The 27556-nt window shown below is 43.4% G+C and overlaps 1 pseudogene across 1 annotated transcript; it reads right to left on the bottom strand.

Annotated features, from left to right (window-relative positions):
- Positions 1–14532: 14532 nt before the first annotated feature.
- LOC100774238 lies at positions 14533–16661 on the bottom strand (annotated as a pseudogene). Its single transcript, XR_003483035.1, has one exon. The product of XR_003483035.1 is annotated as a heat shock protein HSP 90-beta-like (transcript).
- Between the last annotated feature and the right edge of the window lie 10895 nt (positions 16662–27556).

The following is a 27556-nucleotide window of genomic DNA, read 5'->3' as shown; positions in this document are numbered from 1 at the left end:
CAAAGGTTCTCAAAATGAGATTTAACTTCATGCCTTTCAGCAGAGAAGGGAAAAAAACGACCTAGATTAAATCGGTTTTCCCTCAGTCGACCTCCTATGATGAACTGGTAACTTCAGGCCACTGTTCATGAGACAGCTCACACATCCACTCCACTACAATCTAAGCCAAATCCTAATTCTGCATAGCTGAGTGACTTAGTGTCTTAGCCAGGGTTACTATTGCTGCGATGAAACAGCATGAACAAAAGCCAACCATTGGGGAGGAAAGGGTTTATTTGGCTTACAATTCCACAGCACTGTTCATCACTGAAGGAAGTCAGGACGGGAACTCAAACAGGGCAGGAACCTGGAGGCAGGAGCTGAGGAAGAGGACATGGAGGGGTGTTGTTTACTGGCTTTTTCATCGTGGCTTGCTTAGCCAGCTTTCTTATAACCCAGTACCACTAGCCCACGGATGGCACCACCCACAGCTGGCTGGCCCCTCTCCTCTCTATCACTTGTTAAGAAAATGCCCTGTAGGTTTGCCTACAGCTGGATTTTAGGGAGGCATCTTCTCAATTAAGGCTTCCCCCTCTCAGATGACTCTAGCTTGTGTCAAGTTGACATAAAACTAAGCAGTATAGCAAGTTACTTGTCTATGCTTCAATTTTATTTATTTATTTTGTGTGATATTGTGTGTGTGTATGTGTGTGCATGTATGTGTGTGTGTAAATGTGTGTGTGTGTGTCTGTGTGTGTGTGTGGTGTGAATATGTGCATGTGTGTGCAAGCCAAAGTTTCTGGGAACTGAATGTCTCCACTCCGCACTGCTGGGTTACAGGTATAGGTGGCCATATTGACTGTTTGTTTACTTGGGATTAGAACTCAGGTCTTTATGCTTGCTCAGCAAGTCCACTTACACACTAAGCCATCTCCCCAACCTCCTGTATCTTATTTTCTTATTAACAAAAAAAGGAAAAAAGTCCAAGATATCAACAAATAAACAGAAGGCAATGATGCATTTTCAGTCCCAGTTATGTGAACTCCCTGCAGCCACTGGAGACAGAAAGCAGACACACACAGGAGTTTTCAGCCTCACCACTGACCACACCATTAGGGATTCGAAAGACCTTTTGCTAATCTGGACAGATCAAACACTGTGGACAGTTTAGAAAGTATTTTCTAGATCTGTGATCTGAGAAATTTCTCTTTATTGAGGAACTCATCTCTTACGCTGTACCCTACTGGGTCAGCAGACTGTTCAGAACATGAGCAGGAAACTGGGTTAGGGACAAAAAGACTTACTACCTAGAAACCAGCAGTAACGCCGTAAATGCTACATGCAGACAAGTACTACATCAAGTATTCAGGACACGAAAACTTGGCTTAAAGCCACTTCTGAATGAGCCAAAAATAATTGCCCAAGAGGCTTGGGTTAAAGCCAAGGAAAGCATAGAGCAGAGCCTCAGAAACATGAAACCTAGAAATGAATTTGCCTTGAGGTCGGTCCCTCCTGTCCTGTACCCTATCTTGACAAAAAGGAGGTGACATACTGCCTACTTTGTGCAGGTCAAAGGTAGGAGATGTCTACTGTGTAGAGCCTGGCCTTGGTGCAGCCACACTCTTTAGTTGGCTGAGAGCTGTAATATTTCATTGACTTTGGGTGGGCAAAGGAGAGGGAGGCAACCAGAAAGAGGGTGGGGAATTATGGAGTCAATTCTACCTATTATCATTCATTCAATAAGCCCCAGGTGCCAGGGAGCCAGGTGCTAGGCTGGGTGACAGGGACACAAAGATGCACCAAGCAGTCAGGGCACTTATATGAGGTAGAAGAAAGGAGGGACTGCCACTCAAAGTATGCAAATGAAGTTACACAGCTGTTCTTCAGCTAATACCAGGACTGTCTTGATAAAGCCATCACGATGTGATTACATCATGAGTTGGAAATGTACTTATTACACGTATCCTACAGAACACTATAGTAGTTAATAGAATCTACCTCCAATTTGCTCAAAACACAGTCACCTACAACCCAGCAAAGTTATCTAGCATGAAGCCTTTCTTTATGAGAAAATACTGAGCATATTGTGAGATTTGCTGGAAACCGTACTTAAAGTGATAAGATGATTGCATGGCATACTTTAAGACCACCTTAGAGTCAGGAAATCATGCCTCAGGGATGGTCTGTAGTATAAACACTTCCCTGAAGTCCATGGGGGGACACTCTGAGTGTCTTAGTTTCTTTTCTTGTTGCTGTGCTAACACATCCCAACAAAAGCAACGTAAGGAGAAAGGGTCTATTTTGACTCCCAGTTCACATTCCATCATGCTGGGGAAGTCGGTACAGAAGTAGCTGCTCACATCACATCCATGGTCTGGAAACAGAGTTGTGTGCTGTGTGTAGCTCCCCTTCTTCTAGGATCCCATTCCAAGGAACTGTCCTGTCCACAGTGGGTGGGTCTTTCCACCTTGGCCAACCCCCAAAAAGGCAACCTCTTACAGGTGCAGCCAGAGGCTAACATGACCTAGACAGTCCATTGCAGGTGTGCCTGCAGGCTTTTGACTTAGGTAAGTGTACATCCGTTAAGTTGTTAATTAACACTAGCAAGGGTACTAACACTAACATCACACTTGGTGGCCTTTCCCTCAGCAGACTGCTGGGCTATTGTGTGCAAAATAAGCAAAACTTGAGGAAGAGCATAATTGGGAGAGTTTAAGAGATTTGGAGGAGCAGGGGGAAGAAGACTAGGGATTGATCACCTGCCACCAGGAAAAGCACCCGGGAGGAAAAAATGATTTTTAGGGGAATTTCAGAAATTCGTGTGACACATAATATAGTAAATATAATGTATCTAATATCCATCTCCACCTTTTCATGACTAGTCAGTAAAACCAACATTTTGCACCTAGACTTCTAGAGAGTCTCTAGATGAATTTTAGGGTGCCTCAATAGCTTATGTGGCCACCTAAGCTACACAAACACAAAAACCCCTAGTAATGATAATAGATAGTAATAATAATATTGATAGTGATACTAAAAGCAGTAACAGCATTAATAAAAGAGTAGTAGTATTAATAATGTAACTGTAATAGGGATGTTAACAACAACAACAGTAATAGTAATGTCCTTGCTGATTTTTTTTTTGTCAACTTGACACAGGCTAGAGTCATCTGGGAAAGTGGAAACTCAATCAAGGTATCACCTCTATCAGATGGGCCTGTGGGCACGTCTGTGTAGCATTTTCTTAATTAAAGATTGATGTAGGAGGGTCCATCCCACTATGGGTGGAGCCATCCCTGGGCAGGTGGTCCTGAGTCATACAAGAAAGCAGACTGGGCAAGCCATGGGGACCAAGCCAGGAAGCAGTGTTCTTCCGTGGCCTCTGCTTCAGCTCCTGCCTTGAGTTCCTGCCCTGACTTCTCTTTATGATGGTCTATAAATGATTGTAAACTGAAATAAAGCCCTTCCTTTTCAAGTTGCTTTAGGTCATGGTGTTTACACCTGCAGCAGACATCTGAGACAGGTAATAATAGTGATTGTCATGTGGGCAGCAGTGATGGTGATAACAATAGTGACAACAGTAACAGTAGCAGGAATGATGGTGTAGCAGTCATGACAACAGTGACACAATAGTAATAACAACACTAATGGTGACAGGCCTTCAGTCACATGTGTGTCCTCCTCTCTCAAGTGAAGGAAGTCCACAGGCAGGGCGAATTAGGTCCTTGACGAGAAAAGACTTGCCGCCTATAGTTAAGTGACAGCAATGCTGGCAGTCAGGATCACTAATTACCACTTTTTATTGCAGTAAGATATATATAGCATAAAATTTACCTGTCAAATTATTTTAAGGTATATAATTCAGTACGCTGACAACACTGAATAACCATCGCCACTGCATACTTCCTGAACACATACCCTCTGCCCTGCCTTTTCTCCTCCCAGTGACTGGCAGATACTGGTCTCCTTATACTTCTTTTCATATTCTTTGATTGCATAAGAAACATTCTGGAACCTGCTGGAGCAAAGGGATGAGAATCACCCCCTCCCTGGGGCATACAGTCACTCTCCATCTATCTCCAAGTGCTGCCATGGGACAGAGAGAGGCCAAGCAGGTTCTGAGGCAGCTGGGGCAGTGCAGTAGGTGTGTTCTAAGGACAGAAATATGCCACAGTGTCTGCTCATTTCCTCACCTGTTTGGCACTGTCCTCTCTCATGCTGTCCAGCATGGTGTAAACTCATTATGTAGCTGAGGGTGCCCCTGAACTCCTGACCCTTCCCCCTCCACCTCTCAGGTGTTAGGATTATAGACTCTGCTCCCAGGGCCAGCTTGCGTGGAGTTTGAGGTAGAAGCCTGGGCTTTGTGCATGCAAAGCAAGCACTTTACCTATAGAACTGTGTCCTCAACCCTAGAATGACTTCTTTTTCTTTTAAGATTTAGTGTGTGTGTGTGTGTGTGTGTGTGTGTGTGTGTGTGTGTAGATGTATGTGCCATATGTGTGAAGGTGGCCGAGAAGGCCAAAAGAGGGTGTCTGCTGCTCTGGAGCTGGAGTTACAGGCAGTTGGGAGCCACCTGACATGGTGCTGGGAACTGAACTCCAGTCCTCTGCAAGAGCAGCAAACTCAGCCACTGAGCCATCTCTCCAGCCCATAGACTGGGCTGTTGCTATTCCTCTGCTCCTCCCTTGTCCATCAGCAATGCTCACACATGCTCTCTGTTTAGAAAGGCACATTGCTTATTTGAGGAATATGTTTTAGACTAGAAACAGGAAAAGAACAGTGGGTATTTATAGCAGGAGCTCTTGAGCACCATTCTGTTTTAAAGGTGGTGGTTTCAAGCCTAGAAAGTTTTGTTTTTAAGTTAATGCTGTACTCTTCTCACTTAAAACTTGCCCTCTTTCCTTAGATGATTTTGTTCAGCCATTTTGTTGTTATGAACTGAATGCCTGTGCCCCTACAAAATTGGTATATTGAAATCATTTTCCCAAATGGTGGTATTCAAGCCTTTGAGGGTATTTAGGTCATAAGGATGGAGGCTCCCTGGATGGGATTAGTGCCCTTTTGAGAAAGGCCTCAGAATGCTCTTCAGTGTTTTCTCTTTAATGTGCAGATATAACAAGGAGGTTGCAGTCTGCAGCACTTCCCGCTTGTGAAACTGTGCACACTAAGTGGCTATCCTTTGAGTCCCAGTCTGTTGTAGTCTGTTACAGCAGCCAAGGATAACTGAACTATTAGTAATGGAAGACAACGAGGTGGCTGGGAGAGTTACACATAGTCCTTCATTCCCATCCAGTGTTTGGCTGCAAACCTTCTTCCTAGGGCTTCCATACCCAGGAAAGACCCCAGCCCAGTGGTGCTTCGTGGACCAGCCATCTATCAGCCATGCCTGGGAAGTTAGAAGGACTGGGATGCCAGGGTCAAGATCAGACCAGAAGCGGTACAGACTTGAAACCATGTCCTGGAGCACACAACACATCTTTGGGCTGTGGGAAACAATAACCCTGACTGCACAATAGAAGCATTATCATTTCATAGTAAGAGCACCGGAGAGAGCCGCGCACTCAGGGCAGCCTGCTTTAATGCCCTTGCTAAGTTGGGTGTCAGCCTAAGAATGGCAGGCTCATTGATTGAGTACAGAGGGCAATTTATAAACCCTAACACACAGCCTCACTTCCCTTTTTTAATAACCAGGAAGGGACAATCTTACAGGTTGTCTAGAGCTCATCTTCCTCTGTTGGGTTTTCCATTTTTGCAACAAGAGCCACACGTGGTGAACTCATGTCTGGAGTTTACATCCTGTTTATTTAGTTTTAGTTTCTTTTTTTTTCTCTTATTTTTACATTCTAACCCTATTTTTCCCTCTCTCCCCTTCTCCTGCCTCCCCACCTCCTCCCATCCCACCCCCTCCCATCCTATTTATTTTAAAGACCCTTGACCTTGCAGGCAAGCTTGGCTGTTAGTCATTTTCTACTGGCTTCTGTGTGTGTGTGTGTGTGTGTGTGTGTGTGTGTGTGTGTGTGTGTGTGTGTGTGTGTGTGTGTGGAGGGTAGGGTAGCTTAGAGTTTGGATGGGTAGGGTTATAGCTAGACCAGCAGCCATTAGCAGTGGCCTAATGCTTTCTGTTCATTTGTATTGGGATCCAAGTTGCCTCCAGGAACCTTTGAAAATGACCCATCGGAATTTATTTCTAACAAGTCCAGTTGCAGAATCTATGATTCCATCTGTCTCACTTCCCACCCACCCCCAACTCCCGAGTGTCCATCCATGAGCCTCGTCAACCAGTACAGCCAACAACACACCCCCTGTGAGGTTAACCCTTCTCTTTTCCAAAATGGGGGAACTCAGAAGCACATTTGCTCATCTAGCCATTGTCTTCGTGGGTGCTGCAATAGCTCTCACACCATCAGCTAGTTTGACCACACAGTCAGACAGAGATTGGTGGTCCCTGCACATGGCTCATTGCCTTGCTTCAAAGAATGTGGTACCTTTTTAACAGGTATCACAGTTGTGTGACTTGATGAGACACAAACAGGTGAGGACACTGGGGCTCCCTAGAGATGGGGGATGTCCTTCTGTATATATGTTTTTCTTATTGGTTGAGGAATAAAACATTGTTTGGCCAATAGAAGCAAGCAGGTAACAGGGACACTCTAGCAGTCAAGTTCCAGGGGGAAACACCCCCTTTCCTGGCTGGCTGTGGGTTGTCAGGCTTCAGAAGGTACTTCTTGGCACTTGTGTTATACACGGCATGACCCTGTGACCTCGAACAGTTATGAACTTTGACATGACACACATTTGGAAGTGGCCTACCTGAAGTTTCCCAGACCACAGCTGCCTTCTCACAGATGAGCTGCTGAGTAATAAATAGATTTCAAAGTGCTTAGGTAGATACAGGCTGCCTAAGGCACACACACTTGATAGGCTCTGTTCCTCCTGCTCCCAATTTCCACAGGTGCCAGGGAAATAGCAGATTAAATCTGACATTGGCGAATACCAAGGGCTGCACTGTAATGCTGATATGTTCACTGTGGCATTTCAAATTGGGAAACATGAGAACATAATATATGAAGTGGAATCCTGAGTACTGACCACACTCTCAGGGGAGCTTTTAATAGACTCAAGGAGCCGTTTTTCTTGAGAACAGGCCCAGAGATCTGGCTCTGGGCACAGGCTTTCTGAGTCTATCTGAGAAGCGGAAAATACTGAGATAGCTGTGGTCTTGAAGGGCAGACCTTTGTTTTCTCAGGGGTTGGGATTTTACTTTCTTAGTCAGAGTCTGATATGGCTCAGGTTGGTCTCCATGCTGCTTCCTGGAGTAGGCAGGATGGTAGAGTTTCACCTTATCTCCGAGTGGTGGTGTCGACCTTCAAGGCTTGTTTTATTGCTGTGTACATGAAGAGTCCACTTTACCTTCCTGGCTTCCAGCTTTCACTGTTCATGACTTGCTTGTTGTACCAATGACACACCAGGTGCTATCAAGGCTGTGTATGTAGAGCAGGGGTGGAGGACTGGCATGAACCTTGGTGCTCAGGGGTGCTTGTCATATGAGAAAACTCAGGAAATATATTCTTAATCACGAGATGTGGCCTCAGTAGACTGTCTAATGTGTGGACATGGATCTATTTCCAGCTCAGGGAAGCTTGGTGGCCCCGAGTGCAGGGACACAGATCTGCTTCAGTTGAAGGAAGCTAGTTGCAGCCTAGGGTCAGCATCCATAACAACACTACTCTGAAGACAGTCGGAAGGCCTCCACAGGGTTAGGGTGCCTTCACCACCCAGCCTGGCCTAAAGGGATGAATGCTGGTACCAAGGGGAGAGTCAGATGGAAGAAGAGGAGGCTACCAACCATAGCCCCCTTTAAAGGCTGTGGTGTGTTGAAATCCTACAGACTGAGTGTTGAGAACTTCCATGATTGTGGGGATTTGGAGTCAAAAGGATCTCGTGCTGTGTTTAGAACCCTCAACAGTCATTCACTATCAACCTCTGTGTCTGATATAACAGTCGTCTGAATATCAGGTTGGACCTTTGGGATATATTAAATAGGAACAGCCCTCTAGCTTCTGCCACCGAAAGGTAAGGGTAATGTCAAAGAGCACCTTTGACACAAGGCACCCGCTGTGTTATTGTTAGTGTGACAGGGTCTAGGATCACCTAGAAGACAAAGTCTCTGGTTCTGTCTATGAGAGAGTTTCTAGAGCAGGTTCATTTCATAGTCTCTTTTTTCCACTAATTGTTATTGCATGCATGTGTGTATATACATTATATATTCCTAAATATAAACTGTTTAGTTCATGTAATATTATGTTTTCAAAGCTGAGTGTTTGTCACTGAAAACCAATTGGTATGTTCTTCCCTGGGGAAAATTTTAATTCTGTGATCTAAAGTTAGTGGTATGATGGCTATTCATGGTTGTCAACTTGACTGTATCTGGAATTAACTAAAACCCAAGCATCTGGACGTACCTGTGAGAGATTTTTCTTGATTGGAACATTCAAGGTGGAAAGGCTAGCCTAAATGTAGTCAACACCGTTCCAAGGGCAGGGGGTTTTACACTGATGGCAGCATTCATTTTTCTCTGAGTTCTAACTGTGACTACAATGTGACCAGTTGCTCCATGCTCCTGCACCATGACTTCTCCATCATGACAGACTTTATTACTTTTAAAACCGTGAACCCAAATAAACCTTTCCTTCCTTGAATCGATCTTGTCAGGAATTGTGTCACCACACTAAGAAAAGTAGCTAAGACTGGAGGGGTAAAAAAAAAATGCTAACCCACTGAAGCACATTCAACTTCCCAGCGTAAGCTGTGTGACTTTGAAACTTAGAGTGAGCGTTGCTCCACAGCCATTTCACGAAATGATGAAAGATGTGTAAAAGCTCTCAGAATAAAAATGGAGTGTCTTGTGTCAAACCAGATGGGTCCAACAAAAAAGTAAGTAAACCGGAGGGCTCAAAGGGAGGTTCTTTCCCTATGATACAGTTATGGCCAAGATGCGTGCCCGCATGGTGGACTATTAGTCCAGAATGTTCTTCTTCATGGGCACATGCCCAGACACTACCTCACCCTCAGATTTGTGCCACACTTGCCATCAATCATTATGATGGGTGACTATTATTTGTTTTTTAAATCCTCATTTTTATCTTTAACGTTTTGCCTGTGCTCCAATCACTTTGAATTATTTACTATACTTATCACATTTTACTGCTGTTACAGCATACCTGGAAACAAAGCAATTTGGGGAGAGAAAGGGTTTGTTTGAGCCTCCCGTTCCAAGGGTGATACAGCTGTGGATGTTGCAGGGATGTTGTGTGAACAGAGGGGCTGATCACAGTCCATTCATACACAGGGAGCAGAGAGAGAGTGTGTGTGTATGGGGGGGGCAAGTGTCAGGACATGAACTTTAGTCTGCCCTCAGTGACCTGCTTCTACCCAGCAAGGTTCCTTAAAGTCTCCATAGTTACACAGTCCTCAGACAGTGCCACCCAGGAAGGATCAAGTGTCCAGATACACGAATCTAAGGAGGGGGCATTTCTCATCCCAACCCCCACATTTGCTGTCACGCATGTTCTCAATGCACTATTTTCCCCAAGTAAATATAAACATTAGTATTATTTCGAGGTCTGACCCCCTAGGTTACCAGAACATTTTTGGGGGGGGGGTCAGGGTCTTACTGTATAGCTCTATCTGGCCCAGAACTCCCAGGAATCTTCCTGCCTCTGCCTCCTGAGCACTGTTATTAAAGGTCTGAGCTACTACACCTTGGGCAAGAATTTTTTAAGACGCCAAATTGCGTGAGATATTCTTGTTTGTGTCCTGTAAAGTCCTAGTGAGTTATTTCAGGCTTAGTTTTATTATGTTGTAGTCTGGAATTTTATGTTCCTTCTCCTTGTGCCATGATGACTGTGTGCATGTGCATTGTGTATGTGTGTGTGTGTGTACACGTGTGCGTGTGTATGCATGTATGCATGTGTGCATGTATGTGTATATGTGTATACATGTGTGCATGTATGCATGTGTATATGTGTGTATATACATGTGTGCATGTATGAATGTGTGCATGTATGCATGTGTGTATATACACGTGTGCATGTGTGTGTGTGCTAATGATCTGGCTTGTAGATTTGGTTAAGTTTCATCTGTCCAACAAAAAGAAGCTTCAATGTTTCAAAAATGTTATGTGTAATTTCCTTCTTTGTGTTTAAACAAATTCAGTTTCTTTTTATTAATTAAATTTATTCATTTATTTTACATCCTGACCTCAGTTTCCCCACCCTCCTCTCCCCACCCCTGCCCCCAATCCACTCCTCCTCTGTTTCTGTCCAGAAAGAGGCAGGATTCCCATGGGTGTCAACAATGCATGGCATATCAAGTTGGGGTAGGACTAAGCTTCTCACCTTGTTTTAAAGTTGGGCAAGGCAACCCAGTGTGAGGAATAGGTTCCTGGAAGCCTGCCAAAGCATTAGGACAGTGCTGCTTCCATCACTAGGAGCCCCACAAGTAGACCAAGCTACACAACTGTCAGACATATGTAGAGGGCGTAAGCTGGTCTCATTCAGGCTCCCTAACTGTTGGTCCAGAGTCTGCGAACGCCTATGAGTCCACGCTAGTTTTTTCCGCAGGTTCCCTTGTGATGACCTCAACACTAGCTTGTGCAATACTTTTTCCCTCTCTTCAGCAGGACTCCTGGAGCTCTGCCCAGTGCTTGGCTGTGGGTCTCTGCATCTGTTTCCATCAGTCACTGGTTGAAGACTCTCTGATGACAATTAGGGTAGTCACCAATCTGATTACGGGAGATAGCCACTATTGCTAGGAGTTTTAGCTAGGGTCATCCTTATAGATTTATGGGAGTTTCTACCTGATTCCAAAATGCCCTCCACAATCATCAAGACATCTCTTTCATTACTCTCCTTTTCTACCCCCATAAACCCAATCTCTCATGTTCTCATCTCTGCTGCCCCTAGTCTAGCCAGGAGATCTCTTCTATTTCCCCTTCTTAGGGAGTGGAATCTAGTGGGTGGTGGCAGTCTAGCTGGCAGACAAATGAAGTTTCTTAAAATAAAACTGTATCTATACTTCAGTGCGTGGTAATTATCCTAAACCCTGTCTATGAGGACCAGGTGAAGCTCCCAGGTAAGTACTTATCTGGGAAGTACAAGGCCCTTTGTATTGTCTCTAACACAGGAAAAAAATAATCTGTACACGTTAAATGAAATACAGTATCAAAGATCAGATCCTGGAACAAGAAAAAAAGTTAAGTGTGAACTAGTCCAATAGAGGTGAATATGGGATTTGATAAGTAAAAGAAAGAATTAATGACTAGCTGGTGGGCTGGGCACCTGGATTAAGGAGCAAATGAACATCCTGGAGCCTTCAGATTCTCTACTGATGAGGACACAGCTGCGGAGGCCCTCAGGGAGGCCAGGATCACATGGACACAGACAGGTGCCTGCTCCACTGTGCACCAGCGCCACAATTCACCTCCTCTCCTGAAGGAGGCGCCAAACTTCTCCATCATCCAGGGTTGCCAGGGCCTGTCTTAGTAGTGCTGCTTGCAAGGAAATCTCTTACCCAGTGTACTGCCTCCCAATTTCAGCCCCTCGGGGATCACCCATGACACACAGCAGGTCGTCTAAGAATAGTGTTGGAAACACTAAATAGTCTGGTTCCCAAGGCAATAATGTTTTCTAGTTAAGGGTAAAGGGAACACGGGTGTTAATAATTTGCAGACCTTGTTTGTCCGACTCACTGTTACAGTGCTCGGAGCCACGGGTCCAGGGCTGGGCGCAGGCTGTTACCTTTGCAGTTGCCTTGTGATGGGGCTCAGCACGCTGCTCGGTTGTAGTTGCTTAGTCATTCTTTCTGGAAATCTGTAGGTTTAAAATACAAAGTTCTCCACTGTTCTCAACCTTCACATGCTGTGAAACTTTCACCTGTAGAATTTGTATTCTTCTGTAAAAAAAAAAAAAAAATAAATCTGTGCCCCTTAACTTCCCCAAAATATCCTTCGACACTCCTTTTGATAATTCTCATTTAGAAATCATTTTCATTTGTCTTCCGTATTTTTAGGATTCACCGACTGTTTTCTCTTACATTTTTCTCATTTCTTTACCACATTTTTCTGCTTGTCCTCATCTATATATTCTTTTCTGTCCATTCCATATTTGGAGTTTCATTTCTCATCACTTTTTCTCAGTTGTTTTTCACTTCCTCAGTGTTAAACTGCTGTGATAAACAGCACTGAGACACATGGCTTTTATTGGACAATGCCTGCCAATAATAAAAATGAATCTCTTCTTTGATCCAAAACTCCATTTGTGAAATAATTTATTTAGCAGATAACCTGGCAGATATGGGAAACAGTGATTTGGCACTGTGATGTCTAATGTTCAAAGAGTGAAAATAAGGCTGGAGTCCTAACTGAGGTAAAGCTTCAGCTTGATCTCCAGTACAAAGTGGAAGTGCCCAAAGCATAAAGACAACAGTGAAGACAGTGGAATTGAAGTATTCATCCGCAGAGGACTAGCTGAAAATCAGTATTATGGGGGAAATGCTACATAATGCTTAGTTACAAGGCAGATCTCCAAATAATGACTACTGATAGAGGATGATCAGAATGATACTCAAAGTTGCTGCTATGGAGAGTGGGGTGTGTGTGGGGGGGCAGAGTACTCTTGTACAAGTGTAAAGTGTCTCTAGAAGGACATACAGGATGTTAGTGTTACGGAATAATCTTTTTGTACATTGTGAAGACGCGTCTTTGCTATGGCACCTTCCAATTGGATTAATAAGATGACTGGCTGGTAGCTAGGCAGAGAGTGTTTAGGCAAGAGAGCTGAAGTGAGAGGATGCTAGGAATAAGGGCAGAGTCAGGAGGCTGCCAGCCAGATGTAGAGGAAACAGGAGATGGGCATGCCGTACTAAAAAAAGGTACTGCCACATGGTAGAGCATAGATAAGAAATATGGGTTAATTTAAGATGTAAGAGCTAGTTAGTAACAAGCCTAAGCTATTGGATGAGCAATTATAATTAATAATAAGTCTCAGTGTGGTTATTTGGGAGCTGGCTGGAGGGAGAGACCTGACTTGTGTTCCCAATGAAAAACTCCACTTACAAATGGTGAGGGTACCCGATTTAGCAATTTCTTTTACCATTTATTATAAAGTAAAACATGTGGACAGATATTAAAGATAAAAACCTGAGATAATTGCAAGCAATCATGACATGCACCACCCAGTTCAAAAGGGTCATTCATCCTTCTAGCCGCCATTTCTTCCCAGGGGCCTCTCTTTCCCTAGTCTACCAAGGAACTCCATGATCCATTCTGACCAGCTGAATGTGAACCCTGTCTCTTGAGCCAATGCCTGACTCCACTGGACATGGGATCACAACGTAGACAAAATTTTTGTACCATGTTGGTAACTCTCTGACACTGGAAGGAAACTGAATGTAAGAGACAAGGATAGGAAGGAAATTTGATTTGATTTCCTTTCTTTTTCATAACCTGTGAATTGTATAATATAAAATATCCCATCACAAATTTAAAGTGTCTGCAACAAATAATATAAGAAAATAAGATGCATAAGTTTGACAGATTAAAAATGCAGAATTCTGTGAATTGCATCACTGTTTAAGGAAACAGAAAGAATGATACACAGGTGCCAGGCTCTGCCCTCATCATGAACTATGGAACCGTCCTGTCTCTATATTCTGTGGCTGACCTTCCAGTACATTCTGTCTCTATAAAGAAAGTCACAAATACTAGGCAGTAAGGACCTGGGATGTTGGAAGTTGCTTTTCTTTTGGCTCTTGCAGGAATGGAAACTACTGACATTGATGGGGAAAGATGGAAGAGATATTGTCTTATTCTGAACCATTTCCAAACAACTGAATAGTCCTCTTACTGCCAGATTTCTGGATTCATGGACTACACCATGCATCTGGGGTATATAATACTGCTTAGAGTGGGGAAGTCTGCATCACTTCCTGAAGGTTATTGACTGATAACCCTTCGATCACAAACTGCTCTGTCCTCATTCCAACCTTCTAATTCTTCAGCTGAGTTTAAATTTTGCTGACAAGCTTTGGCCACCAGGAGTTCTTTTAGTGTTTTTTTCATTTTGAAAAACAATCTTAGTTGTGTTTATAGATAAAACATTTCTCTCCTCTCTGAGAAACTGGCAACAGTATTTTGGAAGTTGTCCTCTTTCCACGGTTGTGCTTCTCTGCACCACTGTCTTTTGTCCAGGCTGCTCTCCATCTTGAAAATCAGGAGACTGGATCTAAGGTTGGAGTTCTGAGCATTTGGATGATGCTTTTTTTTTCACATACTTTTAATTTCAGAACAAAATAAACAAACAAAACCCCACAATACACAATACTCAACCCTACTATTCTGTAGGAGGGGATTTTCCTGCCTTAAGGCACAAGGACAGGATAAAAGAGATCCTCTAGCATGAGAAGAGAGCCAGGAAGGTCAGGGCCATCCAAGGCTTCTGGGGGGGAGGGGCAGCAGGGAAACTATACAGAGGTCATGGTCTTACCAGGGTATCTCTAATCTAATTCTTCCATGCGGGAGGCATCCTCATCGCCCTCGAGTGGGGAGATCTCATCAGGAACAGTAGCACTGGGCTCCTCTGCTGTCACCTCATCTTCATCAATACCCGGGCCTAGTTTGATCATGCAGTAGATGTGGCTGGAGTGGGTTTGGAGATCCTCAAGTGAGAAACCAGAGGACAGCAGAGCAGTCTCAAACAGCAGCACTACCAGGTCCTTGACAGCTTTGTCATTTTTATCTCCCCCAGCCTTCTGCCACAGAGTCTCCATAATGGGGTGGTCAGGGTTGATCTCTAGGTGCTTTTTGGCCATCATGTAGCCCATTGTAGAGTTGTCTTAGAGTGCCTGGGTCTTCATGATCCGCTCCATGTTGGCTGTACAGCCATAGGTGTTTGTCCCAATGCAGCAGGGTGAAGACACACGCCTCTTGGAGATTGTCACCTTCTCAACCTTCTTATCCAAGATCTCCTTCATGAGCTTGCAGAGGTTCTCAAATTTTGCCTTGCTCTCCTCCATTTTCTTCTTCTTTTCCTCATCTTCTGGTAGCTCCAGACCTTGCTTAGTCACTGAGACCAGGCTCTTTCCAGCAAACTCCTTGAGCTGCTGCATCAGTACTGGTCAATAGGCTCAGTCATGTACACCGCTTCAAAGCCTCGCTTCCGCACACGCTCCACAAAGGCAGAGTTGGCTACCTGCTCTTTGCTCTCACCAGTGATATAATAGATGGACTTCTGTATCTCCTCCATGTGAGACACATACTCTGACTGGGAAGTCATCTCATCTCCAGACTGAGAGGTGTGGTAGCACAGCAGTTCAGAGAGGCTCAAGAAGTTCGTGGAATCTTCATGGATTCCAAGTTTTAAGTTCTTGGAGAAGGCCTCATAAAATTTCTTGTAGTTCTCTTTGTCTTTAGCCAGCTCAGAGAAGAGCTAAAGGCACTTCTTCACAATGTTTTTGTGGATGACTTTCAGGATCTTGAGCTGCTGGAGCATTTCTCGGGAGATATTCGGAGGTCCTCAGAGTCAACCACACCACAGATAAAGTTAAGGTGCTCAAGTATCAGCTCATCACAGCTGTCCATGATGAACACACAACAGACATACCGTTTGAGGCTGTTGTTGTTCTTTTTTTTTTTTTCTCAAAAAGGTCAAAGGGAGCTTGCCGAGGAATGAAGAACAATACTCTGAATTCCAACGGATCTACAGAGAAGTGCTTGACTGCCAAGTGGTCCTCCCAATCATTGGTGAGGCTCTTATAGAATTTGTCATATTCCTCTTGAGTGATGTCATCAGGGCTTCTGTTCCAAATGGGCTTAGTCTTTTTCGCCTCTTCCTGATCAAAGTCTTTCTCCTCAATTTTCTTTTTCTTATCTTTGCCACTGTCATCCTCCTCATCGGATCCCGCATCTTCAGTCTTTGGCTTCTCCTCCTCATCCTTATCTTTTCCTCTTTCTCACCCTTCTCTTCCTCTGCTTATCATCACAGATCTCCTTCTCTCATTCCTTCTCCAAATAGAGGGTGATGGGATAGCCTATGAACTGTGAGTGTTTCTTCACCGCTTCCTTGACCCTCCTTTCCTCTAAGTACACTGTCTGGTCTTCTTGGAGATGAATGACGACTTTGGTACCCTGGCCAATAGGCTCACCGTGGTCTGCACGAACTCATACTGCTCATCATCCTTGTGCTTTGTGATCACAACCACCTTCTCCGCCATGGGATAGGCCAAGTAGAATCCAACACCAAACTGCCCAATCTCAGAGATGTCGGCACCAGCCTGGAGAGCCTCCATGAAAGCCTTTGTGCCAGACTTAGCAATGGCCCCCAAATTATTTGTGAGATCCCCTTTTGTCATGCCAATGCCTGTGTCCACCAAAGCCATCGTGCACTCATGAGGATTGGGGATGATGTCAGTTTTCAGCTCTTTGCCACTGTCCAACTTGGAAGTGTCTGTCAGGCTCTCATAGCGAATCTTGTTCAAGGCATCAGAAGCATTGGAGATCAACTCTCGAATGAAAATTTCCTTGTGTGATAGAAAGTATTGATGATTAAGGACATGCGCTGGGCAATTTCTGCCTGAAAGGCAAAGGTCTCCACCTCTTCCTCGCCATGGTTTACTTCCTCAGGCATCTTGACAGGAAAGCCGAGTAAAGTGGGCAACGTGGGCACGGAGCACATCCAACTCTCACACAGAGCCTAGGCTACGCAGGGGTGACTCAAGGGAGCATGTGGATGCTTTGAGCAGCATGAAGCTCACGTGATCTGCCGAGCTTTGTAGCTGGGCATCTCGGATAGTGGTAGTGTCTTTATGAGATTTTCCCCCGAGCTCTTCAGATTCCTGAGCAAAGCTTTTCATCACTTGCTGGAGGCCTTGAGTTCGGAGAACTTGAGGATCTCAGTATTAGTGCAGCTCCCAGGGGAGTAGAGTCAATAGATCTCCCTCTCAAGAACTAAATTACTCTTATGGGGCTGCAGATAGATCTGCTCCTGTCAAGAGTTGTGAGGCAGGTTAAAGATCTGCTCTGGTGGCCTTACTCAGGGTTGCATGGCCTGTGGAATGTGACAGTGCAAAGACCCAGGAAGGCATTGTATGCAGCTTTGTTGACTACTAAGCCCTGCACCCAGGACCCTGTGCTCTGTTTTGTCCTGATGACTGTGGAGCATCAGAACCCATCGCACCTTTGACTGAGTCTCGGTTTCACTCGACCAAAGAAGAAAATGTGTTGCCTTCGAAACAATTTAGACAGAGGGGTGGCTATTTGCACCTTGTGGGAAAAAAAGCCATGTGAAAGCAGCTCCCTAGAGAGGTTTAGTGTAAATGGAGTGGAACTCTCAGTTTAGAAGACTAGGAACAAAGAAACGCTTCTTTCAGGGTCTGTTCAAGATTGGCACTTGGGAGTCAAGTAATAGGAAAACATCCCCAAGTTTTCCTTTCATAGTGTGGGCACTCAGGGGCCAGGACATCTGCTCATTTGGGAAAAGAAAAATTAGAAATAGTAGCATGTCTTTCACTTCAGGAACCCAGACCAATAGTGGATTGGCAGAATGCTAGCTTGTTGCCATATAGACACACACACACACACACACACACACACACACACACACACACACACACACTATCATGCTGTCCAGTTCAACTCTTTCCCGCTGATTGACAGACTTCCTTATTGCATTTAAGTCAATTTCTATAAACTTGCATTAGTGTTTAGAGAGCTTCATCTGGGCTCTTTAAGACCCAAGACATTTATTATAAGATGCAAATTTCCCATTTCAGTTTCTACCTTTTCTCCATTACAAGGAGCTTTAGGGCCCTGAGGAGATTTTTGAGTTGAATGTGGGGTGGGGGAAGGAGAAGGAGGCAGGCAGGTAATGTCTTCTCCCATTGCCCTCTTCTCCTGAGACACCCTGGGATAGGGAATCTGAGACTTTGGCACCTGGCTGATCCTGGCTGAGGTTTTGATCTGGACCATTAACACTCACACAATTGAGCAGCAATTTTGTCCTACCCACAGTCCACTGGGGCCTTGCACCCTGGATCCAGGGAGGTCTGGTGTACCTGCTGCCTCCACAGGCCCTCTCTTTAGGACTAGACTTTATGACTACACTCCTTGCCCCATCTTGGTTGTCCTTTCATATTGTACCCACCCTCTTTGCTCATGGCTCTGCTTCAGGACAACAGGCACGAACCTCATGTGTTAAACAGATGTCCAGTGGGGAAGAACCTAGTGTACTCTCTCCCTGCAGACACTGGGTACATGCTAGGGGATCCATTGAAAGATGACAGCAGTAGACATTTCGACACCTGGACATAGCTGGATGCAGCTGGAAAAGGCTTCAACCTGCTTTAGGCAACTAATAGTGCTTGCAGCCACAGGAAGGAAACACCAGACTTGTAGCTCACTCAAATCTCAGGGTTTATTTTTGTTGTTATTGTTTGGCTTTGTTTCAGGAAGGTCTATGTTTAGAGCTCTCTGGATTACCTATACTCTGGGCTCAATCTTACCTGAAACTCACGAATCCATAAGAAGCCAACATTCAAAGTACTCTGGGCACAGTGGTTATTTGTCAATACTTGTTGAATGAGTCAGGATGGGAGAGTGGAGGTATCTGGTGGCCTGCTGTTGGATCCCATTGTGGGAAAACATCTGCCTTCCTTTTCTTTCCTTGCCGTCTCTTATTTTCAGCATGAGGATGTCTGCTTCTCTTTCATCTGGGGAAAAGGGCAGCAGATGTGAGAAATGAAGTCATTAGTTTGGGAAGAAAAACTGAAAATGTACATGCCCCCTCCATCATTTAGTATGCAACACAAAGCCTCAGCAAGGCTCCCGTTCTGTCACTTGCCTCAGCACAGCTTGTTATCTTAACTCCATCCTTTGGTCACATTCCTCCATTCTAGCCAAGTTGGTTCTCCCATTCCTGCCAAAATACCAGCTCACTGAAAAGTCTCTAATGACCTAGAGAGAAGCACACTCCAGATGGTGGCTCTGTTGTCAAAGTGTTGGTGGTAATATCATATGTGACTCGTTGCTCTTTATCATGCCATGCTCCAGTCTTCTTCCCCGGGTCCTGTAGAAAAGCTCACATCTTTTGGTAACTCTAAGCAATAGAAACTTTAACTACAACCCTGAAGTCCTGTAACTCTTAGGGTACAGTGAGCAGAAGACACAACCCATGGTGTCTCTTAGCCAGGGTCTCGAGACTTCAGCACAGCTAACATTTTAGTGGGAGATTCTTGGTTGCCTCAAGTTTGTTGGTCTCCACTCCCCACCCCTCACTGCTTCCTTCAAACACATTCATTTGCGGATTTCTTTCCATGTAATCATTTTAGATAAAACTCTCCATCATCTTCAGTGCTTTCCTCACACACACAGTAAAGTCTCCCAAGTCCACCTAGAGAATATGAGGGTGTCTGTAGTAGAAGGCCAGTAGAAACTTCCCAAGTACAATGCTGTTGAAAAGTAAGAACTCTGAACCACAGGCATGGTGGTGACATTTATAAGTGACCTTATTTTAGAAACCTGGTATAAAAGATTCGTGGGATTTTGGCTGTAGCAGCGAAAACAGGAGCTGTGTCAACAGTTCACGTCGAGTGAAAGGTATTAATGTAGAGGGGGAAAGGTGAATTGTCATTGCCCTGCATTGGCCGAATCATGTATATGCAGGTTCCTATGTTCATTAGAGATATTAAGAGTTGAATGGTGTTTCTTCTCATCAGGCTAAATGATAGCTTGTGGGATTCAAAGCGGCAGCTGGATGGAGAGACAGCACAAAGGCAATCACTACCACAGAACTTTCCAAGACCTTGACAGAGATGTGAATGTGATCCCCAGACATGGGACACAAGTGGTTGGGAATTCCCAGCTAAGTGGTAGAGACCATGGTTTTAGAACCCAAAAAGGAAGTGCACTTCAAAAGAGAATGAGAAGGGCTTCCAAGCTGTTTTAGGTTAAAATTGTTATAAACTACCAAACAACTGCTACACTTGCTCAACAGCTGCTCCGAATTCACCCCACCTCAAACCGTGACATTATGAGTGACAAAAATTACTATGTTTCCTCTTTTAAAATGTTACTAAATTGCTTTAAATTGGGGATTTTAAGGATTTACAGAAATTCAAGGTACAGAATTCAGGATTTTATTAAATTAAAATATATAGTTTTATTCTTACAAAGTTTCATATAATTATTCAATGTATATTGATTACATTTATCTACTTCTAGCTTCCTCCAGCTCCCTCTGCTGCCTCCTCAGCCTGTCTTCCTCCTAATTTCATGTCCTTTTTTTGGTATTAATAACTCTCTGAGCACAATTAGTGCTGTGAATATGCTCACTGGTGTGTGGCCATTTACTCAAAAAGAGTGACTGTCTCTCCCTCAGCAGCCATTAACCACCCATAGCTCCTCCCAAAGGGGTGGGGCCTCCAGGGCTCCTTGCCCATCCACGCTGAGATTTTGATTGGCAGGTAATTATGATTGCTGTGAGTTCCTGTGAGCAGTAGACATGCCATGTTCAGACAGACTCTGGGATTTCTTCACTGTATTTCCATCAACTGCTGCTTTTGTCCGTTCCCAGCATGACTGAAGCTGCCTATTATGATTAAATCGTGTTGCAAAACAGCTGTGGTGAGAGTAGTACCACAGCACCCCAGACTTACCATTCCGCTGTGCTGAGCTCTAACTTGGATGACCACTTTCCAGAAGTTGGCATACTTAGACAAGGGCAGAAGACAGAGGGGCCTGGGGCTGGCACCACACAGCAATAGCACCCCTGGGATGCCGAGGTTATTTTTTAACTACTTATTAAGTAGTTATCTTTAACTACTTAAAGAGAGCAAAGTGGATTACATCTCATTTAGCTCATGTTCACAGATCAACATATGATTTTTTTTTCTTCTTCATTAAACAATAGCAAAGAACTATGGCCCAGGGTGACACCAGATGCCAAGATTTGTATATCTACATTTATGTATTCAGTGAAGAAAGACTTTAATTTGTAATAGTATCTTGCTTTGAAAAGATAAGGGCTTAGGTTTGAACTTGAGGCTCATGTACTACACAGGTGGGGAAGGAGTTTTCTCAGGACCACAGCTTTTAGGCCTAAACATATTTGCACAATAGCATCAGGTTGCAATTACTGCAGTCAGAGCTACATTTCTCAGAGTGTGATCCTTTAGAACAATTTTCTTCCCTAAAGATGGATTTGGACTGAACTGTTGTTATTTTATTGCTTATTTCTGTGGAGATGGTGCACAGACCCTCCTGGACACCCCTAAAAAGAGATCTCTGGACTTTGGGAGACAGGCTACATGGATTCTCTCCACTGGAGAAGATGAGTCAGAAAGGAAAGAGAGAGACTACTGAAAACTGAGAAGTGAAAATATGGAAGGCAAAATAGAGATACAGTCAGGGGCGGGGCTTAGAAAGGGAACAACTGGGCCTATGTAGTATTTTAAAAGGAACAATGCAGACCTTGGGAAAGGAGTGGCTGCTGGGGCATACACTAAAACTCTTGGAGACTATTAGGCAGATTTCCATGAAGGATTTTTTAAATTAATAATTATCATATATACACATATACGATGTGTGTGTCTTTCTCTCCATGTCTGTCTGTGTGTTTGCATACATGTCATAGCACTTGTGTGGAAATCATAGGACAACTTGCACAAGTTGGCTGTCTTCTTCCACAGTGGGTTTCAGTGACTGAGCTCAGGTCACCAGGCTTGCACAGTGAATGTTTTTAAGTGCTGCCTCATCTTACCAGCTCCAGGAACACCGTTCTTCCAAAGTGTGTGGCTGTATCAGTTATCTACTGCTGGCTACCCAGGGAAGGCATTACCAGCTCATAGCAGCTGAGCCTCCTGGGGAAGCAGCAGAGTGGGATGACTACACGGAAGGCAAAGGTTGTGAGCAAGGTGTTCTATGAGCCCCAACACTTATTTCTTTAGTGAGTTATATGCAACTCAGGTTTGATCCCTGCAATAACAAATGCATCAGGATCTGACATCCTCTATTCTAGTCACTGAATGGAGATTTGAGTTTGCCGTCTCTATGAATGATGCCACCATCCAGTTGCTCAACCACATGGGAAACCTCAGGTATTTATACCTTGATTTTCCCACTGTCTTGAGAGAGTGGCTGGTGGGGAGGTTCTGTGGAAGCATCTAAAGCTCTGGTGGGGGTGTCTCATACTTAACCTGGAGAGCTCACTGTTACTACTCCTAGTTTGTCATATTTATTTCTCATTATCACTCACTATCACTTGATGAGTTGTAACAAATGCTATTCTTTAAATTGTGTATACATAAACTTCTTTAATTCCTTGATTTTTCTCACAACAAAAGGGTTAGGAAGCAAAATGAGACTCTGGAGGATTATCATCTATTTTCTAGTTACCATGTAATCCCACACTTCAGTTCCCTCATTGTAAATTATGGGAGCTGGATTTTTGTGAAGAAAGAGCACTTTCTACTCTAACACTCTGCCACACAGTACACTCCAGGAAGCTTGGAGAAATGTTGGCAAGTCCTCTGGTCCATCTCCATACTTCCAGCACAATTACTGGTGAATCAAAACCAGTAAAACTGTTTGATTTGGAAATGCCCATTTCTTACCCCCAATTCCCATCCCTTGGGAATAGCACAGTCTTGATAGAGAACCACCTTTGACTGTTTTCAAGTCCTCCCTCTGGACTCTAGCAGTTTCTCCACACTTTGAGGCCTCTTTTTGAGCAAGGTGGCATCAAGGATGAGGTTTCCTGTCAAGAACGTCATGGTTCCCAACGTCATCAGGTGGCCATTTGCCACCAGGACAGGTAGAGACGTTGAGTAGGCATGTGTGCATGTGTAGAGAGAAGGGCAGCAAGGCAGGCTAGTTAATGTTCTCCCTGGCTACATAAAACTCACTGAGCTGGTACAACAGATGGACTATCCAGTGATCTCTGGAAGGAGAGATCCTGCCTGTGTCATGTTGATGTTCTGTTACGCAGGGAAAGTCAAAGCCATATGTTCTGATGAAAATATTTTCTGATAATGTGGAACAAACATTCTGCTTCTCATCATCCCTCAGAATTGAGCTGCACTTGAAATCAGGTTAACAAGAGCTAAATTTAATCATTGTGTGACCTGATTGGGTATTTGCAACCTGGGGTATCGAATATCCTACTTTCTGTTGCTCTTCTCAATTTCATCTCATTATTTCCTTAGGGACTGTGAAGCAATGGTAGGCAGCAAAATAATGAAATGTGGTAAATCTGGTCAGAGAAAAAATATGACTGAAATACTTTCCTTTGTTTTATTTCTACAGCTCCATATTTAGTGTGGGTTATTTTGGTTTACAAAGTATGAAAGCCGGCTCTTAGAAGGAAAGAGGCAGGCAGAGTTATTGCTCTGCAGGTTACAGAAATTACTCTACTTTATAACATGCAAAAGTCCTTTGTTTTATATATATGTGTGTAATATATATATATATATATATATATATATATATATATATATATATATAAATAAAGGTCATGATCACTGACTCCCATCTGTACAGGTTTGCAGAGCTTTTATGGAATTGACTGAGAAGGCATGCCATTGGTCCCCAGCACACACGAGGGTTCTTACACACCCAATGCTTCTCCCCTCTGCATGGATCTGGAGACCAGAGAGTGCCAGGGAAATGTGTTATTCTGAGAGACTTTGGACTCCCTGATAAAGAAGACGGAGTATCTGACCCTTCTGTTGGTAACCATGAGAAATAACACTTGTTTCTCAGCATTGAGAAGCTAGGAAGAATTTTAGCATTGGCCCCAAACCATTCCAGAATGATTCTCAAGGGAAAAGCAGTAGAACCACCTCCTTCTACACATCTACATTTTTAAAGAGCCTTGTTAATCATGTAAGTTCCATGCACTGCACTGAATGCTGCCCTTACCACCAAGTGAAATGCATGTTCCTAAAAGAAGTAAGTTTATATAGGAATGCTGAAAGGGAAAGAAGACCGAGAAGGAAGACTGTCACCCCGAAGAAATGTGTCAGAATTTGTGTGTACACTAGACTACTGAATCCTTGAAAATAACCATGTAAGAATATCTTCCCTACCTTTTCCTTATATCACCTTTTAAAGTAGAACAGCAAAAAGAACACCACACCAAGTTTTCAATCCTGTTCTAGCTTGCTTTCTATCACTGTGAATATCACTGACCAAAACCAAATTGGCGAAGAAAGGATTCATTTGGCTTTCAGATTACAGTCCATGATTGAGGGAAACCAAGACAGGAACTTTTGTTTGTTTGGTTTTGTGCTTTGTTTTCAAGACAGGCTTTCTCTGTGTAACAGTCTTGGAACTCACTTTGTAGACCAGGCTGGCCTCAAACTCACAGATATGCCTGCCTCTACCTCCCAAATGCTGGGATTAAAGGTGTGTGCCTCCATCACCTGGCAACCAAGACAGGAATCTGAAGGCATGATCTGAAGCAGAGACCATGGAGTGGGATTACTGGCTTTTCCTGCCCTGCTTGCTCAGCCAGCTACCTTCCTTACATAACACTCCAAGAGACAGTACTAACTATAGTGGACTGCCCCCCCACCCAATTATTAATCAAGGAAATGCCCACACAGACATGCCAATCTACAAGACAATCTGACAGAAGTAATTTCTAACTGAGGTTCCTTCTTTCCATGTGACTATAGTTTGTGTCTAGTTGACAAAACAGAAGTTAAAATCCAGTAGACATATATGTAAAATTACTAGAAACACTTTCTATTAACAACTTAACAGATAAACAATTGACCCCTTGTAAACTCATGTTAATATCACAACATAAAAAATAGTATAACTTGGGGGCTGGAGAGATGGCTCAGAGGTTAAGAGCACTGGCTGTTCTTCCAGAGGCCCTGAGTTCAATTCCCAGCAACCACATGGTGGTTCACAGCCATCTGTTATGAGATCTGGTGCCCTCTTCTGGTGTGCAGATATACATGGAAGCAGAATGTTGTATACATAATAAACAAATAAAATCTTTTAAGAAATTAATATAACTCAGTCTTTTAAAAATTTGGTACTTTTAAAAGTTCAAAGTCTCTTTAAATAGCCAAAGTCTTTTAACTATGTGTCCCTGTAAAATTAAAACAGAAAAACAAAACAAAACAAATTAAATACTTTCTTAATCCAAAAGGGAAGATTCAGGGAATAAAAGCAATTACACTTAGGCACAACCAAAGTCCATCAGAGGGACTCTGATTCTTGTACTGCAATGTTTGACATCTGGAACTCACTGGCAATCTTCTGAGCTCTAAAGTGCTTCACCACCCACTTCTCTGCCTCTGACATTTTCGACTCCCACACAGACAGCTCTGATAGCCTCAAATGTTGTAAGCTAAACCTCCATTGTCTGCATAGCTCTCAGATTCTTACCTTCCAAACTCTCACAGAATAACTCAGTAAGGTTTGCACACTGACTTTTCCAGTCCAATGCTCCAAAATCCTTCCACAGTCCTCCTCCAAATCAACATAGTCAGATCCATCAAGGCAGTATCTCACTCTCTGCTACCAACATCTGTCCTGGTTTGCTTTCTGTTGGCATAGGCCAGTTGCTTTCCTCTTATAGCATCATTCGTCTTCAAGGACAGCCAGTATGGATTAGTACTACATTACCTCTATCTGCACAAGATAGAGGCCGAAGCCCAGCAGATCTCAGAGATGTGTAGAAGAGCAATTGGTACAGGGTGGCAGGCTCCCTCAAAGAACTAAACAGCAGGTCTCTTGGGAAGAACTCTCAACAGGTAATCCCATAGTCATTAATTAACACTTAGTCCAATGTTTCCAATAGTGTATAGATATAGTAAGGGTCTCCAGAGCTTAGTTCTCTGCTGTAGATGGCTACAATCCAAGCAAGGCAGTCATCGTTGTCATCAGAGTGGATGAAGAGGTTCATTGTACTTTCACTAAATTACCCTGAGACTGCTCCCTCCTGCACCTATGTACAATTCTGGCCTAATCTCATGTAGTCTCATGGTCTTGGGAGGTACTTGAGTATACAGTGTGGAAAGGCAGCTGAAGAGGGACTCCATTCAGCTATGGGGATGCCCATCATCCATGCAGGGGTAAGACTTTTTAGTGGTGTGGCTGCTTGGGACCTGTAAGTAATCTCTCACTCATGTTCTTTAATAAGTCCAATAAACTCACTGTTTGGACTCTGATGGAATTGTACTTATGCCTGTTATTGGTGCTCAGTCTTGAGGGATCAGATGTCTCCCTAGGAAAAAAAAAACCTCACATAATATACTCTGATTTGGAGAGATGGGGAGAGGGGCTCAATATAACATGCATACACATTTTCCTGTCTTTATATTAATATTCTCAAGCACTTACTAAACGGGTTTCCTTGTAGCATCTACTCCGTGTCTTTTTAAAAACTACTAGTTTTTTTTGTGCTAGTTTTCTTGTGGCTGTGACAGAACATCTAACATAAACAACTTAAAATGAGGAAAGTTTTGTTTAGCTCCATTTCAGTCCATCATGGCAGGGAGGGCATGACAGGATAGAATAATTCACACCATGGTGCCCAGGAAGCTGTAACAGGATACGGCCCCATCTTCCATAACTCTTCACCTCCTAAGAGCCTACTCAGATTTTGATCCCATCAATGGACCTTTAGGTCAGATTCCTCAACAGACATGTTTCTTTTTTTTTCATTCATTTATTTAGCTCATAAATAAAGTCATGCTCAATTATGATACACGATACAGTATGTTCACAATGGCATGGCTAAATTAAACCAATTAACATGTTATATCACACATACTCATCATTTTTGTTTTGAGAACACTTAAAGTATACTATCTCACAACTTTTAAAACATAGCATGTTGTTATCAACCATATTTATCATGCTCTCAGTAGACCTCAAGACTTCACAGAGTCCATGCCTCTTGTCCAAATGCAGTTTTATATCCTTAAACCAATCGTTTCCCCATTGTTAAAAGACCCACATTGAAGCCTAATAGCCACAATTCTGCTCTCTGTTCCCATAAGTTCATCATTTCTAGGTTACACATAAAATGAAATTGTGTGACATTTGTCTTCCAGTGTGTCACTTTGTGTGTGTGTGTGTGTGTGTGTGTGTGTGTGTGTATTTATATAAAAGACCAATAATGGCAATATATTATGCATCAATAGCAGCAACAGCTTTTCCAGGTTCTGCAGTCATTTGAACAAAATTGTAGAGACATCCAGCACACTCCATTTAAAAAAAACAAAAAACAACAACAACAAAAACAAAACAGACAACAACAAAAAGTAAAAACAAAATCCCAGAAAACAGCACAGTTCTGTTACTCTTGTGGTACTTGGCACTATTTTTTTTTTTTAAATTAGCTTCTCAGTCATCATCTGGGAGGAAACCATTCTGAGCAACATCATTAAAAACAGCTCTGATAAAGCATGGTCACTACTATGTATCATAAAGCAGGTCCACATATAAGTGAGTACATATCATGCTTGTCTTTTTGTGATTGGGTTACCTCGCTCAGAATGGTTTCTT

The sequence above is a fragment of the Cricetulus griseus genome, chromosome 2 (genome assembly GCF_003668045.3).
Source record: "Cricetulus griseus strain 17A/GY chromosome 2, alternate assembly CriGri-PICRH-1.0, whole genome shotgun sequence".
In the NCBI taxonomy this organism is placed as follows: Eukaryota; Metazoa; Chordata; class Mammalia; order Rodentia; family Cricetidae; genus Cricetulus; species Cricetulus griseus.
The sequence above is the reverse complement of the archived record's forward strand: the minus strand, read 5'-3'. Positions and strand labels throughout refer to the sequence as shown.